The sequence below is a fragment of the Acinonyx jubatus genome, chromosome A2 (genome assembly GCF_027475565.1).
Source record: "Acinonyx jubatus isolate Ajub_Pintada_27869175 chromosome A2, VMU_Ajub_asm_v1.0, whole genome shotgun sequence".
In the NCBI taxonomy this organism is placed as follows: Eukaryota; Metazoa; Chordata; class Mammalia; order Carnivora; family Felidae; genus Acinonyx; species Acinonyx jubatus.
The window spans coordinates 52,310,607-52,324,283 of record NC_069383.1 but is presented as its reverse complement, the minus strand read 5'-3'; the positions used below and the strand labels follow the sequence as shown (position 1 = coordinate 52,324,283).

The following is a 13,677-nucleotide window of genomic DNA, read 5'->3' as shown; positions in this document are numbered from 1 at the left end:
ACAGAGAGAAGGAGACACAGAATCCAAAGCAGGTTCCAGGCTCTGAGCTCTTAGCACAGAGCCCGGTGGGCGGCTTGAACTCACAAACCACAAGATCATCATCTGAGCTGAAGTCGGACGCTTAACTGACTGAGCCACCCCCCAGGGGTCCCTACCTAAATCTGGTATGAACCATCTCCCCCTTTCTCCCTTTCCCCATGAGCCAAGAAGATTCTGATTGTTATTTGTTATTTGTTTTATAAAAACAAATTTTTAAATTTTTTAGACAACAAATTACATTATAATACTGTATGTGCTATTTGGCCCACTTGTAAAGATTATGATTTAGGCTGTTGATTTTTGGGTTTTGTTATAGCTTATGTGAGCACAGCACTAGCAGTCCACTCCAGTGAAAATTTAAACAAGATACTTCTCTGCTTTCCTTGTCTGGCTGAGCTAAAAGGTAATATTTCAACTCATAGCATCACAGTACTTTTCCCACAAGTCACTCTGACCAATGAGCAGCACCCAGACAGCAAAGTTTAATATAACATCTCACTGTGGCCATTATTCTGATGTCAAGGAAAATATGACAAAAACACAAGGTACCACTGTTTTTATTCATCTCCATAAATATTCTCTCTGGGTGGCATTCACACACAACAAAAACTGCAGCATCAGCTCCCGTTCTGTGGTCCATGCAGGTAGAGTCCAAGAGAATTTGCGTTGGAAGCAACGTTAGAAACCATCTAGTTAAGTCTCCTCATTTGACTGCTGAGGAAACCAAGGTAAAAATAAAATTAGCAACCAAGTTTTCCTGATTGTCAGTTTAAAAATATTTCCACTATATCAAGGACCTCCATGTATGTTTTTCATGCTTCAATTTGTTTAATAAATAGACAAGGTTTTAAAAAAAGAATTTTTAATGTTTATTTTTGAGTGGGAGAGAGGCACAGAGCACAAGTGGGGGAGGGGCAGAGAGCGAGGGAGACAGAATCTGAAGCAGGCTTCAGGCTCTGAGCTGTCAGCACAGAGCCCAATGAGGGGCTTTAACTCGTGAACTTCGAGATCATGACCTGAGCCGAACTCAGACGCTCAACCAACTGAGCCACTCAGGTGCCCCAATAGAAAAGTTTTAAATAAATATATAAAATTTCAAAACATGAAACGTTTCAAAACATAAATGTGCTTTCACTAATTCTGTGAGGTAGATACTATCATTACCCTCATTTTAAAGACGAGAAAATGAGGCTTATGTGGTTTTGTGACCTAAGATTCAGCTCTCTAGGAAGTGGGAAAGCTGAGACTGAATTCAGGTTTTTCATTCCCAAAACCATACTATTTCCATCTTACTGTATAGTTACAGAAAAATCAAGCAGATTGTTTTAGGCATCTTTGAACACGTGTATGTTTTCATTTACAAACCAGTTGCATGTGTAAAAGAAGTAAGCATCTCTTCAACGTGACTCTGTATGCACTTCCATCTCACTGTCATAACAAACTGCAAAGTTGCAATAGAATCATGCTGTTCAATAGTTTGAAAGAGCTGACACTTACTATCTGTGATTTGGGTCAAGTTCTTTGACCTTCAATTTCCTCATCTGACAAAGTGGAACATTAATGTGTACTGCACAGGACTGTTAGAAGGATAAATGAGATGACAAGTTCATTTATTTTTTCTTTCTGAGAGAGAGAGTGAGAGAACGCATGCACATGTGAGCAGGTGATGGGTTGGGGGTGCAGGCTGGGGAGAGGTGCAGAGGGAGAGGGAGAGAGTGAAAATCTTAAGCAGGCTCCACGCTTGAGGTGGGTCTGCAAGGCTGGATCTCACAACCGTGAGATCATGACCTGAGCAGAAATCAAGAGTCAGACGCTTAACTGACTGAGCCACCCAGGTGCCCTAAGATGAGGAGTTTAAAGGCTTAGCACAGTGCCTCCCATGTAGTAGAGCTCAGCAAATGGAACTTATTTCTGGTGTGTAGAGGAGAGAGGGAAAAGAGGAGTAGGTAGGCTCCTGCCAGGGCAGGGCTTTTGGGGGTTGTGGGCTGGAGCTGTGATTTGGGGCAAACTTTTTCTTGAGGCTATGAATTCTTTGTTACTAAGTCTACTGATAAAAGACCCCAAGGCAACACTATAAGAATGTAAATAGGATTTGTATCCATTAAATCAGCAGAAGAAAGTTGATCTATCCACTAAAAGGCAGGAAAGAAAGTGTGGTAAATGGAAAATATAAAGAAAGTATATTAAAGAAAACGTAGAATATGGAAACCATGATATAAGATGGGAGAAATAAGTCATAATAGGATGGCAGTTTTGTTAAAATAAGTTAAATGGAGTAAAATAAGTACAAATGGATTAAACCCACAATGGTAGGCTGAAAAATAGCCCCTCAGAAGATATTTACATCCTAATGTCTGGAACCTGGGAATGTTACCTTGTCTAAAAAAATTTTTTTTTTAATTCTTCAGATATGATTAAGTTAAGGGTTTTCAGATGGGAGATTATCCTGGATTATCCAGGTGGGCTCTAAATGAAGTGATATGTGCCTTATAAAAGAGAAGTAGAGGGAGATTCGATGCACACAGAAGGGGAAAGGCAATGTGACCCAGGGGCAGAGATTGGACTGGTGTGGCTATAAGCCAAGGACTGCCAACAGCCACCAGAAACCATGGTAGCCTCTAGAGAGACTGTGGTTCTGCAATATTTTCGTTTTGATTCAATGAAACTGATTTCAGACTTCTGGCCTCCTGAGCTGTGAGAGAATAAATTACTGATATGCTAAGCCACCAAATTTTTGGTAATTTATTCTAGCATGGGCAACTAAAATACTCAGAAATTTGGGGCACCTGGGTGGCTCAGTCAGTTAAGCATCCGACTTCCACTCAGGTAATGATCTCATGGTTCCTGAGTTCAAAACCCGCATTGGACTCTCTACTGTCAGCATGGAGCCCCCTTTGGATCCTCTGTCCTCCTCTCTCTGCCGAACCCCTTCTTTCTCTCTCTGAAAAATAAATAAACCTTTAAAAAATACTCAGAAATTAGAAGAAAGAGTACCAACAAAAAAAAATAGAAATTTCACAAAAAAGGCTTTGAAATGTTGAAAGTATACTAGGCCTAATAAAGCACAAAAAATTTTATGCAGTCTATGTTTGTTTAAAATAGGAATAGAAACTAGTAACATATACATGACTAAAAATATTTCCTTTATCTGGAAACTAAAGAACCTATGACCAAATAAACTTTGGGTTAAAAATGAGTTTTAAGAAAAATTAAAGAATAGTTAGAACTGAAATACAATTGAAATGCTATACACTAGCCTTTGTAGAACATGGCTAAACAAGTACTAATAGAGAAATCTATAGGTCTAAATATTTTTACCAGGAAGAAAAATATAATCTTATAATTCAATTCAAGAATTTTTTAAAAAAGTGAAACCAAAAAATCAAGAATAAAACAAGGGGAAAAACAAAAACAAAAACAAAACAGACAACAACAACAACAAAAATAAAAATAGAGAAGATCGACATAATCAAAAGCTCTTTATTTGAAAGAATTAGTAAGTAAATGGATACAGCAACTTTGATCAAAGAAATCAGAAAGTAATTGAAGGTGAGATGCAGAATGTATAAGGAAAAATAACTATAGACAGAACGAGAATAGACAGTAATAAAAGAGAATTATAGACAACAATATCAATAGGGAGACTATGGATCATTTAATAAATCATGTTAGGAAACTTGACTTACTATATGGAAAAAATAAAACTGGATCTCTCCTAATACTGTGTATTTGGACTCCATATTTTTCTAACTTCTTATAAAAGTAAAAGTGTGAAGATAATACAGTTTATATTTTTATAACCTGGGAATTAAAGAAGGACTTCTTAAACCCCAGAAGGTGATCCATAAGGCAAAATCTCCAGAGATTTGATTCTGTTAAAAAAAAAGGATTTCTGTTCTAAGGAAGACACAATGGACCATGTTAACAAATGTCAGACTTGGAGAAGATAATTGCAATGTCTAAAACTGACAAGAAACTAGTATCTGAAAAAAACAATTTAGTGAATTAACAAGAAAAAACAGTAATGGAAAATGGAAAAACGGACAGTTTATAAACACACAATCATAGAAGATGTACTACACATGGCTGAAATAATTATAAGAAGATGCTAAAACTTATTAGTATTTAGGGAAGTGAAAATGAAGTGCAGTGAGGTACTGCGTTACTTGTATCAGGTTAGCAATAACTAGAAAGTTGGATAACGTTAAACATAGATAGGAGTGTGGAACTGTAGGAACCCTTGTACACTGTTGGTGGCTGTACAAACCAGTAGAGCTATTTTTCAATGCAATCTGGCAAACATCAGCCAAGTTAAGTACATGTATCTTCTATGACCCAGCAGTGCTGTTTTTGATTAGATAACATCCTAGAGAAAATCTCACACAAATCCATTAGAGGATGAAGATGGTCATTGCAGCATTGTTTAAAGTGGCAAGAAGTGATAGGTAACCTAGATGGCTCTCACTGGGGTAACGGGCAAGTTAAATGTGGTTGATACAGGTAGTATCTGAATGATGCACGGACTGGATATATGCTCAGAAATATGGAGAGGCCTTCTGCCTAAAATGCTCTTAACTATTATTCTCACTGCTGGCTATTACTCATGGTTAAGATTTCAGTGTAAGTATCATCTCCTCAGAGAGGCCTCCTGTGGTGGATTAAAAATGGCCACAAATTCTCTGCTTCTCCTCACATTGAGAAGGGAAGTCCAATCTCCTCCCTTTGAATCTGGACTGGCCTTAGTGGCATGCTCACTTAATGGATTGTGGTAAAAGTGGTGCTATGACAGTCCAGGTCCAGCCTTTAAGAGGACTGGCAGATTGTGCCTTCTCATCTTGGAGCCCTGAGCTACCATCTAAGAAGTCCAACTACTCTGGGACACCATGCTGTGAGGAAGCCTAAACCACATGGAGATATAGTGAAAGTGCCCCAGTCCCCCATCTCAGATGAACTCCCAGCCACCAGCTCACAAGAACAGCTAGCCTTATGAGTGACCACCTTCAAGTTCCAGCCCAGGCAAGTATGCGGAGGACTCCAGCCCAGCTGCTATCTGACTGTAAAAACCAAAAGACCCCAAGCAAGAAGAGCCTAGCCAAGCCCCACCAACCCCAAGAGCCATGAAATACAATAATAAATTCTTTTAAGACATTAACTTTGGGGTGGTTTGTTATGCAGCGACTTATTTCTGACTCATGCCTACAACACATTCCATGTCAGATACAGAGGGATCACCAGCTATGTGTATTTTTTATTTTTATTTTCATTTATTTATTTATTTAATATAATTTATTGTCAAATTGGCTAACATACAGTGTATACAGCGTACTCTTGGTTTTGGGGGTAGATTCCCGTGATTCATGTCTTACGTACAACACCCAGTGCTCATCCCAACAAGTGCTCCCCTCAATGCCCATCACCCATTTTCCCCTCTCCCCCCACACCCACCCATCCATCAATCCTCAGTTTGTTCAATGTTTTCCACAGTGTGGTCACATCATTGCAGCTTTGTGTCGGGAAATCATGAGCCCTATTAACAATTTGTTACTGCCCACCTCATTCCCACTTTACCTCTTCCTAGCTTTCATTGTTCTTTTGTACCAGAAGCTGAGGAGAGGCTTCCATTGTTTTTAAGGATCCCATTCATTGTCTCTAATTACAACATTACACACAGTGGTGTTTAAAGCTGGGGGATGCAGCCACCTTAGCTGCTGACATTTGTTTAAATGAACAATTGTCAGGAATTGGTAATAATGGTTATGCTTCACAATTTGGTTAGACAAGTCCCTTATTTGAAGAGTACATTGGTGAATGGAATCCCTTGCATTAATTGGAAACCATGGAAATTTTGTTGTTTTTATCATTTGGTGACAAGCAGTTTTCTCAAACTGCTGAGCTAGAGGTTTTTTAGAAGACTCAGATTTTCTTTAATTTAGGCATGACACCCTGTGCCTCACTTTTGAATATTTCTTTCATGCACTATGCTTGTTTGTGCACATGCCTTTTATCTTTTACCAGATGACAGAACCTTGAGGGCAGAGTCTAGGATTCATTTCTTTTTCACGATCCCCAGAGGATTAGCATAGTGGATACTCTACAAATATTTTTGGATTTGAAAGGCATGTCTTTAATTTTTCATCTCTTGGTGTCCTTCATAACTATGAACTGGGGTAAAGGAGTGGCGTTTTGTTTATTTATTTTTTTTTAATGCAAGTTTTGAAGAGAGTCGTGAAGGCATTTCTGGTATAGAAGAGAAACTGATAAGATGGGAATGGGGAATTCCAGAAGTATTGCTCAGGACAATGCATTCTCTCCGAGTACAGAACAAACTCGGAGTAAACAAAATCCATATTGAAATTACCCATTTCTTTCAGAAAACTTTATCTGAACCCCTCTAAGATGGGGTGAAGTTACAGTTTATAAATGTTACATAAAGTTTGCTAGAGTGGTGCGGGAAATGAACGGATTGGTTTTGAGGGGGATTTGTGGGACTATGAACTAAGTTAGGTCAGAAAGTAGTATGAAAAAGTTCATTGACTTTTTGACATCCATGACAACTTTTATTTTATTTTATTTTTAAAATTTATTTATTTTGAGAGAGACAGAGATAGCATGAGTGGGGAAGAGGCAGAGAGAGAGAGGGAGAGAGAGAATCCCAAGCAGGCTCCATGCTGCGCAGAGCCCAATGCAGGGCTCAAACTCACAAAACTGTGAGATCATGACCTGAGCTGAAACCAAGAGTCAGAAGCTTAGTTGACTGAACCACCCAGGTGCCCCCATAGCAGCATTTAAAGAAAGCTGCTTCTTGGTAGTATACTAGATAGGTTGCCGGATAAAGACTTACAGGAAAGTTATTGCACCATGATTTTCCATTGCTCCTGAAAGACATTTCTCTTCTAGATAGATGAGGTATTTTATGGAACTACTGGTATAACCTTCAGGAAGTAACAGGACCTGCACTGCTGTGGATAGCAGGAGGAGACTCTTCTCCCTTTCTTTCTTTTTTGAGATAGAGAGAGCACGCAAATGCAGGCCCATGAGTGGGGGAGGGACTGAGGGAGAGAGAATCTTAAGCAGGCTCCAGGCTCAGCATGGAGCCCCAGGCAGGTCTCGATCCCACAACCATGAGAACATGACCTGAGCCAAAATCAAGAGTCAGACACTTAACTGACTGAGCCACACACATGCCCCTCTTCTCCCTTTTTAACTGGCCCAGTCACATGACATGAAGAGAATTAATCACAGAGGTAAGAGCTGAGTTTTACTCCTGTAACATAATATACATATTGTAATTAGGAAATCAGTATTTTTGCTCTTAGATGGTTTCCTTATTTGTAGAAAGGATGAATGGCACAGGAATCCCATGAGCACCATCAGAATAACATATAATGTAGGTGCCTTAATCTCTCTTTATAGGGTAATGACAGCTGTCTTGGCTATGCACAGGTCTGGCATTGACTATGCATAGGCCTGTCAGGCCTGACATTGTCTCTTGACTGGTTTGCCTCCTACCCTGACTATAACTTCCTGAAGATTTTGGACTTCTAGCCTCTGGTAAATAATAGGCATGTGATAATTATTTGATGAATGAATGAAAGATTTGCAGACCTGATGTGGTAATATATGAGAAAATTGCTTTGGGAAGTTAGATATTTTAATTAAGATACTTGTTAAACTTCTGTGAATTCTAAATTTTGTTCCAGATTGTTATAATTAAACTTTCCCACTTATAACACGATTGTGTATAACTTTCACATTCTGAAAATTTAAGGCCTGCATCAAGGCTACAACAACAAACGGGACACATTCTTGTCCTCAAGGTGACTAGGATTTGATGTTATGGGTTGGATTTTGTCCTCCTAAAATTCATATGTTGAAGTCCTAAGTATCTCTTATTTGGAAATTGTCTTTACAGAGGCAGGTAAGATAAAGTCTTTAGGGTAGGCCTAATCCATTATGACTAGTGTGTTTATAGAAAGGAGAATTTTGCAGCTAGACACACAGAGGAAAGACCATGTGAAGACACAAGAAGATAGCCATTTACCTCCAGGAGAGAGGCCTGGAACAGATCCTTCCCTTACAACCCTCAGAAGAACACCTGGAGTTTGGACTTCTAGCCTCTGAACTGTGAGACAACACATTTCTGTTATTTAAGCCACCTAGTTTGTGGTACTTTGTTATAGGAGCCTTAGGAAATTAACATATCTGGTAAAGGTACTAGTCCTATAAAGAGAGAGTTTAAATTCTAGGAGTCAGGACTCCAGGAGTCCCAATTTCAGGAAGTAGAGATGCTTGTGGATGGACACACTTAGCAACTAAAAGTAAAAATACCCTTTGTGATGAATTCATATAAGTGTAAACACACATAATATAAAAGGGAAACAGGGGTGCCTGGGTGGCGCAGTCGGTTAAGCGTCTGACTTCAACCAGGTCACGATCTCGCGGTCCGGGAGTTCGAGCCCCGCGTCAGGCTCTGGGCTGATGGCTGATGGCTCAGAGCCTGGAGCCTGTTTCTGATTCTGTGTCTCCCTCTCTCTCTCTGCCCCTCCCCCGTTCATGCTCTGTCTCTGTCCCAAAAATAAATAAACGTTGAAAAAAAAAAGAAATTTAAAAAAAATATATAAAAGGGAAACTAAGACTTTCTAAAGATTTAGATGTATGATTACCTTGGAGGAGAGAAGATTGGTTGGTAGGGAAGACTGTGTAATTACAGTTGGTTATTTCATTTTCAGATTTCATATTTGCAAATTTGTCCACTTACTAAAATTTATTTGTATCCACAAAATCAATACTCAAAGTGCTTCTTTGGTCATTTGCAAACATGCTCAGAGTGGTAAGAAATTTGAGCTGCTCAACACACATATATGTTGCCAGCTCAAGTTGAACAAGGCAGTGCTCTGCCTTGTTGTTTCAGCTCTGATATGGTAAGCAAGTGTCCTTTTCATGGTTTCTTTAGTGTCATGTTTTTGCATTTTTGTGCTTTTTTGGCGATTTAATTGTTCAAAATAAGTCCCAAGTATCTGAAATGCTAGCTAGTGTTCCTAAGCTCAAGGAGGCTGAATATGCCTTATGGAGAAGAAATATGTGTGTTTTGTTCAGTTTTGTTCGGGCATGAGTTATAGTGCTATTGGCCATTGGTTCAATGTTAATGAATCAACAATATATCTTAAATAAGAAGTCTTTAATAGGAACATCCATAAAACAAGGTTATGAGTTGGCTGATCAAAATGTTACCAGAGGCTTGCAGTAATATAATCCTATATTTCTTCTTGGAGCAGTGCTTCAGTGTTTGCTAATTTGGTGCTTGATGTGACTTTATATAATGTAATTACCACAAATAAAGAGAACCAACTGTAGATGTTATTTTCAAGTTGTGAACAGTATCACACTACTAAAAAAACCCAGTTAAATAAAATTGGGTCATATACGGACCAATAATGAGGGCATGTCAAAATCATACCATGATTAATCCAATTGTGTGCAACTGAAAATACATAAGTAAATATTTTAAAAGTAAACAAACATGAGATAATCTCATATAATTGTGAATGCCACTAATTTTCTAAAAAGTGGACATTTGATCTGAGACTGGAATGATGAGAAGGAGTCCCCATGTGGAGACATGCGTGGATAATGTCCCATGCACAGGAACAGTGAGTGCAAAGGCCCTCAGCAGATGGTGAAGTGGCATGTTGGAGGTGCAGAAGGAAGGCCAGGGTGGTTGGAGTACAGTGACCAGTGGGAAAGGTGCAGATATAAGATGAGGCTGGAAAGATAAGGTCATGGTAAGGCTCTTACTAATAAGTAAATGTCCAGGATATTCCTATATGTATGTGACAAGTTTTGCTCTCGTGAGTGTGAATGTATTTTACGTGTATGAGAAAGTGGTTATTCTCATTTCTTTGCTTTTTTGGATTTCATAGCTGTTTTTCTGTCCTTGTTTTGTTCAGATGACTTAAGACTACAGCCATGTTGAGACAGACATGTTGACTAAGCAAAGCTGTCTGGGAAAAATGTGATTATCAACTTCTGTAGAGCTGAATGAGTGGAAGGAACGTCCTCAACCAGCTGATGTACACCGGCACGTGTCAGAGTGTGCCGTGACATCATTCGGTCTGCATCACTGACTCTTCAATGTCTCTGCTGCCCTTATAACTTAATGTTCTAGGCAGCCCAGGTCCCAATTTATCAGTAAGGACGATAAATTGCTAATGACTGTTGGCCTCTCCCTATTCTTAAGTTATCTGCTAACACAAAGAGACAGATTCATTCAATTTGGAAAATGTTAATAAGATGCCAAAAATGTGTTCAGGGAGAATAAAAGGGAAAGCATTTTCAAATGGCTGTATCATTTTTTCCAAAATTGAATTCCAACTATCCCTGTTTGTGCAGGTGAATTAAAAGACTATCAAAACCTTAAATGTTTCTATTAACCTAATTAAACAGTGTCTAAATAGAGAAATGGTAAAGATGAAAGGCATTCATGCTCTATCAAATGAACCTCTGTGACAAAAGATAATGAACACTTGCTTTCCTTTCCCTCCTCCTCCCCAAAAAAGTCAGTTCTAATGCTGTGATTTGACTCTTTGGGGAGTACTGATTTTCTACGATTTTAGGAAACTGCTTTAAGTAGGTTTAGCTCATTTTTTTACTTTACAGGAATGGACTTTAGTGTTTTCAATACCTAGATTCCTGATGTTGCTGCTGTTTTTTCCATTACCCTACTCTCCAGTTTGTGAACCATGTAACTACTTACTGAGATCCTTCTATGAAGAGATAGGAAAATCTGGGTGATAGGACTGAAATCAGTTCAGTTTTGAAAGCTGAGAGCATTTCACATTGTTGCAAAAAGGATGATGAACATAATTTTCCAAACTGAAGTTTGGGGGTTATAAATATTTCAATAATCTGCTTTGTGCCCAAGTAGAAGTGAATATTCCTATAGAAAAAGTCCCCCAGACATTGGATCCAATAAAAAGGATGTTGAAGATATTGTTTGATGGACTTTGTATGAGGACATAGAAGGTAAATATCTTTTAGAGTTTTATACAGGAAAATGTTTTCCTCTCTTGAGGAACTTATTTATGGAAAGATTTATTTATGTACTTATTTAATGCTTTTTTTGGGTTAGGAAATGAGTCATTTGTAAGCCATCTTATTCTCCTTTTGCCTTTGCTGCAAGTACCATATGTAATGCTCAACAGTGTTGTTTAGTGATAGCTTATATATTTAATATATTATCTTATTCTACACAATGTTTTTTTTGTATGTATGATTCTTATTATAAACTCCTTGATGTAGTTTTGGAAGTATATCAGATACAAGTAAAATACACACATACATACATATATACAATGTTTAGTTCTATGTCCTTCAGAGAGAATTTTCTACTGGATTTTGTTTGTTTCTGATATATTTTACTATGGTAGTGATTTGTTATATTTGCTTTCTCTGAGTTCAGTTATTTGTAGCATGATTCCCTCTTAATGGTGGGAGAAACATTTACGACTATATTTCCAAGTAGATCCTTTGATTTGGCATCAGTCATTAGGACTTAAAAAATACCCTCAATTCCTTGTGATTTAGTATTATAAATTACAGCAAAGAGTAGTAAGGACATTTTAGTAGGCATGCCAGCCATCAGGTAAGGCTTTGACATGTTGAATCATGCAGTTGGGCCATAATAAAGTTTACTTCTCCTGACAGCCATGTAAATAACGATGCAATCAATGCCTTTCTGTTATAAATGGCATTAAGAACTGCTTTTCTGTACATTGATTCTTCAAATCAAGATGTCTCAGAGTATCAGATAGTTAATATAGTTCTGATTGCTCAAGTGTTTGATGAGTCAAGTAGAAACCCCTCTCTATCAAACTACAGGAAGTGCATTTAGATTGGAGCTGAATGCATAGTGGCAGCTGCCTAACTCACTCATGAGTTAGGTGACTCATTGGCTAAACTGTGATTTTGTAATTTTGATGTTGATACCTGGTAATATAAGCTTACAACTCATGACAACCCAACCAGTGGTTGTTCAGCTGCCTCAGGGGTTTGGGTGAGCTTTAGTAGAGAATTACAATTACTTTCTTACTAAGAGATCAGATTTCTCTCTGGATGGCTCCTTGCCCCCCTCATTCTGATAAAATATATGCTAGTCTATACATCATGAGACAAAAAAAAGTTTTGGCACATCTTCTTAGCTGGAGGTTAAGTTATAGGTCTTCATGGTCCCTCTCTTTGGGTTTTTACAGTTTACTCCAACAAACCAAAAGCATGTGTCTTTGACATTACTCTCAACCAGCTATGCCTTGAAGTTTCAGTTTCTCTCTCTCTCTCTCTCTGTATGTATATGTGTATGTGAATATATACATATATATACATTTATAATTGGTTACATATGTATATGTGTATATGTAAGTGTGTATACCTTCCCATCATGCTTCTTCCCCCATGCCTTCTTCACATCTGTGCTCCTCCAGGTAGCTCTTTCTGGATCTTTCTCTCTAGATCTTTCTCTTTTCTCAGCAATGCAACTTATTCCTCCCTGGGCTTCTCTAAAATGTATCCCTCTATGTCCTCAGCCAAAAAAAAAAAAAGAAAAAAGAAAAAAGAGTCTTTTCTAATATCTACCTTCCTCACAAGGTGAGGAGGGATGAACGTAAACAACGAGTAATTTAATTCTTTATTTTGAATATTCTTCTTTTATTTTTTGAACATTCTGAAAGGTCGCTATCTTCCCACCCTATGTGTAAGATGAAACTTTTGAAACCATTCTTTCTTGACTCAACAAGAATTATCTAATAACAGAGAAAAATGTAAAACCATGTGCTCATTCTCTGTTATCTAATAACAGAGAAAAATGTAAAACCATGTGCTCATTCTTTTCCTCCTTTTCTCTGTCTGCCACCCCACTCTCTCCCCCAATCCCTGTCTTTCAGTAAATGTGTCCATTTTCACACTCTCCCTCTTCTTGACTCCCCTCTATTTCATCTTTCTGTCTTTTTAAGTGATGGAAATTGCAAGCCTTCCTTTCTTGACAGTTATGATTAAAGGACTGTGCACCTGCTCAGGTAGAATAAATGGGGGAAATGCTGAAGCAAGTATTTATGCTAACTAATATAGTCTTCTTTTTTGCCTTCAAAAACAAGCCTGAAATTCAGAAAAGCTGCCCTTCAAACAAGCACAGTAAAACCTTTTACATTCAAGTTCTCTCTGATGTTGACGAGGTCCTTGAGTTTCAACTTCATGAGGTTCATTGGGGGCACAGGTGCCATTTTCTCAGAGATGAATGGATGTTCAGTTTAAAGGAAAAGGAGAAATTGTCTTTTCTTTGTAAGAAGGAAATAAGAAAAGCAGAGGAGAGGGCAAAGACAGGAATGTTTTAATAATAAATGGCTTAGAAACACCTTCTTTCTCCCCAAGATCTCATAAACTCCAGGGTTTCTAGGTTAGATTTAAATACACTTTAAAAAAATAGAGTACCAGGGGCGCTTGGGTGGCTCAGTCAGTTAAGCATCTGACTTCGGCTTAGGTCATGATCTCACAGTTTGTGGGCTTGAGCCCTGCCTCAGGCTCTGTGCTGACAGCTCAGAGTCTGGAGCCTGCTTTGGATTCTGTGTCTTCCTCTCTCTGCCCCTCCTC

At 38.4% G+C, this 13,677-nt stretch overlaps 1 pseudogene; it reads right to left on the bottom strand.

The window, feature by feature from the left end:
• Nucleotides 1–13,310, bottom strand: part of LOC106982830 (60S ribosomal protein L4-like) — a 182,540-nt pseudogene extending 169,230 nt beyond the window's left edge.
• Nucleotides 13,311–13,677: the final 367 nt, after the last annotated feature.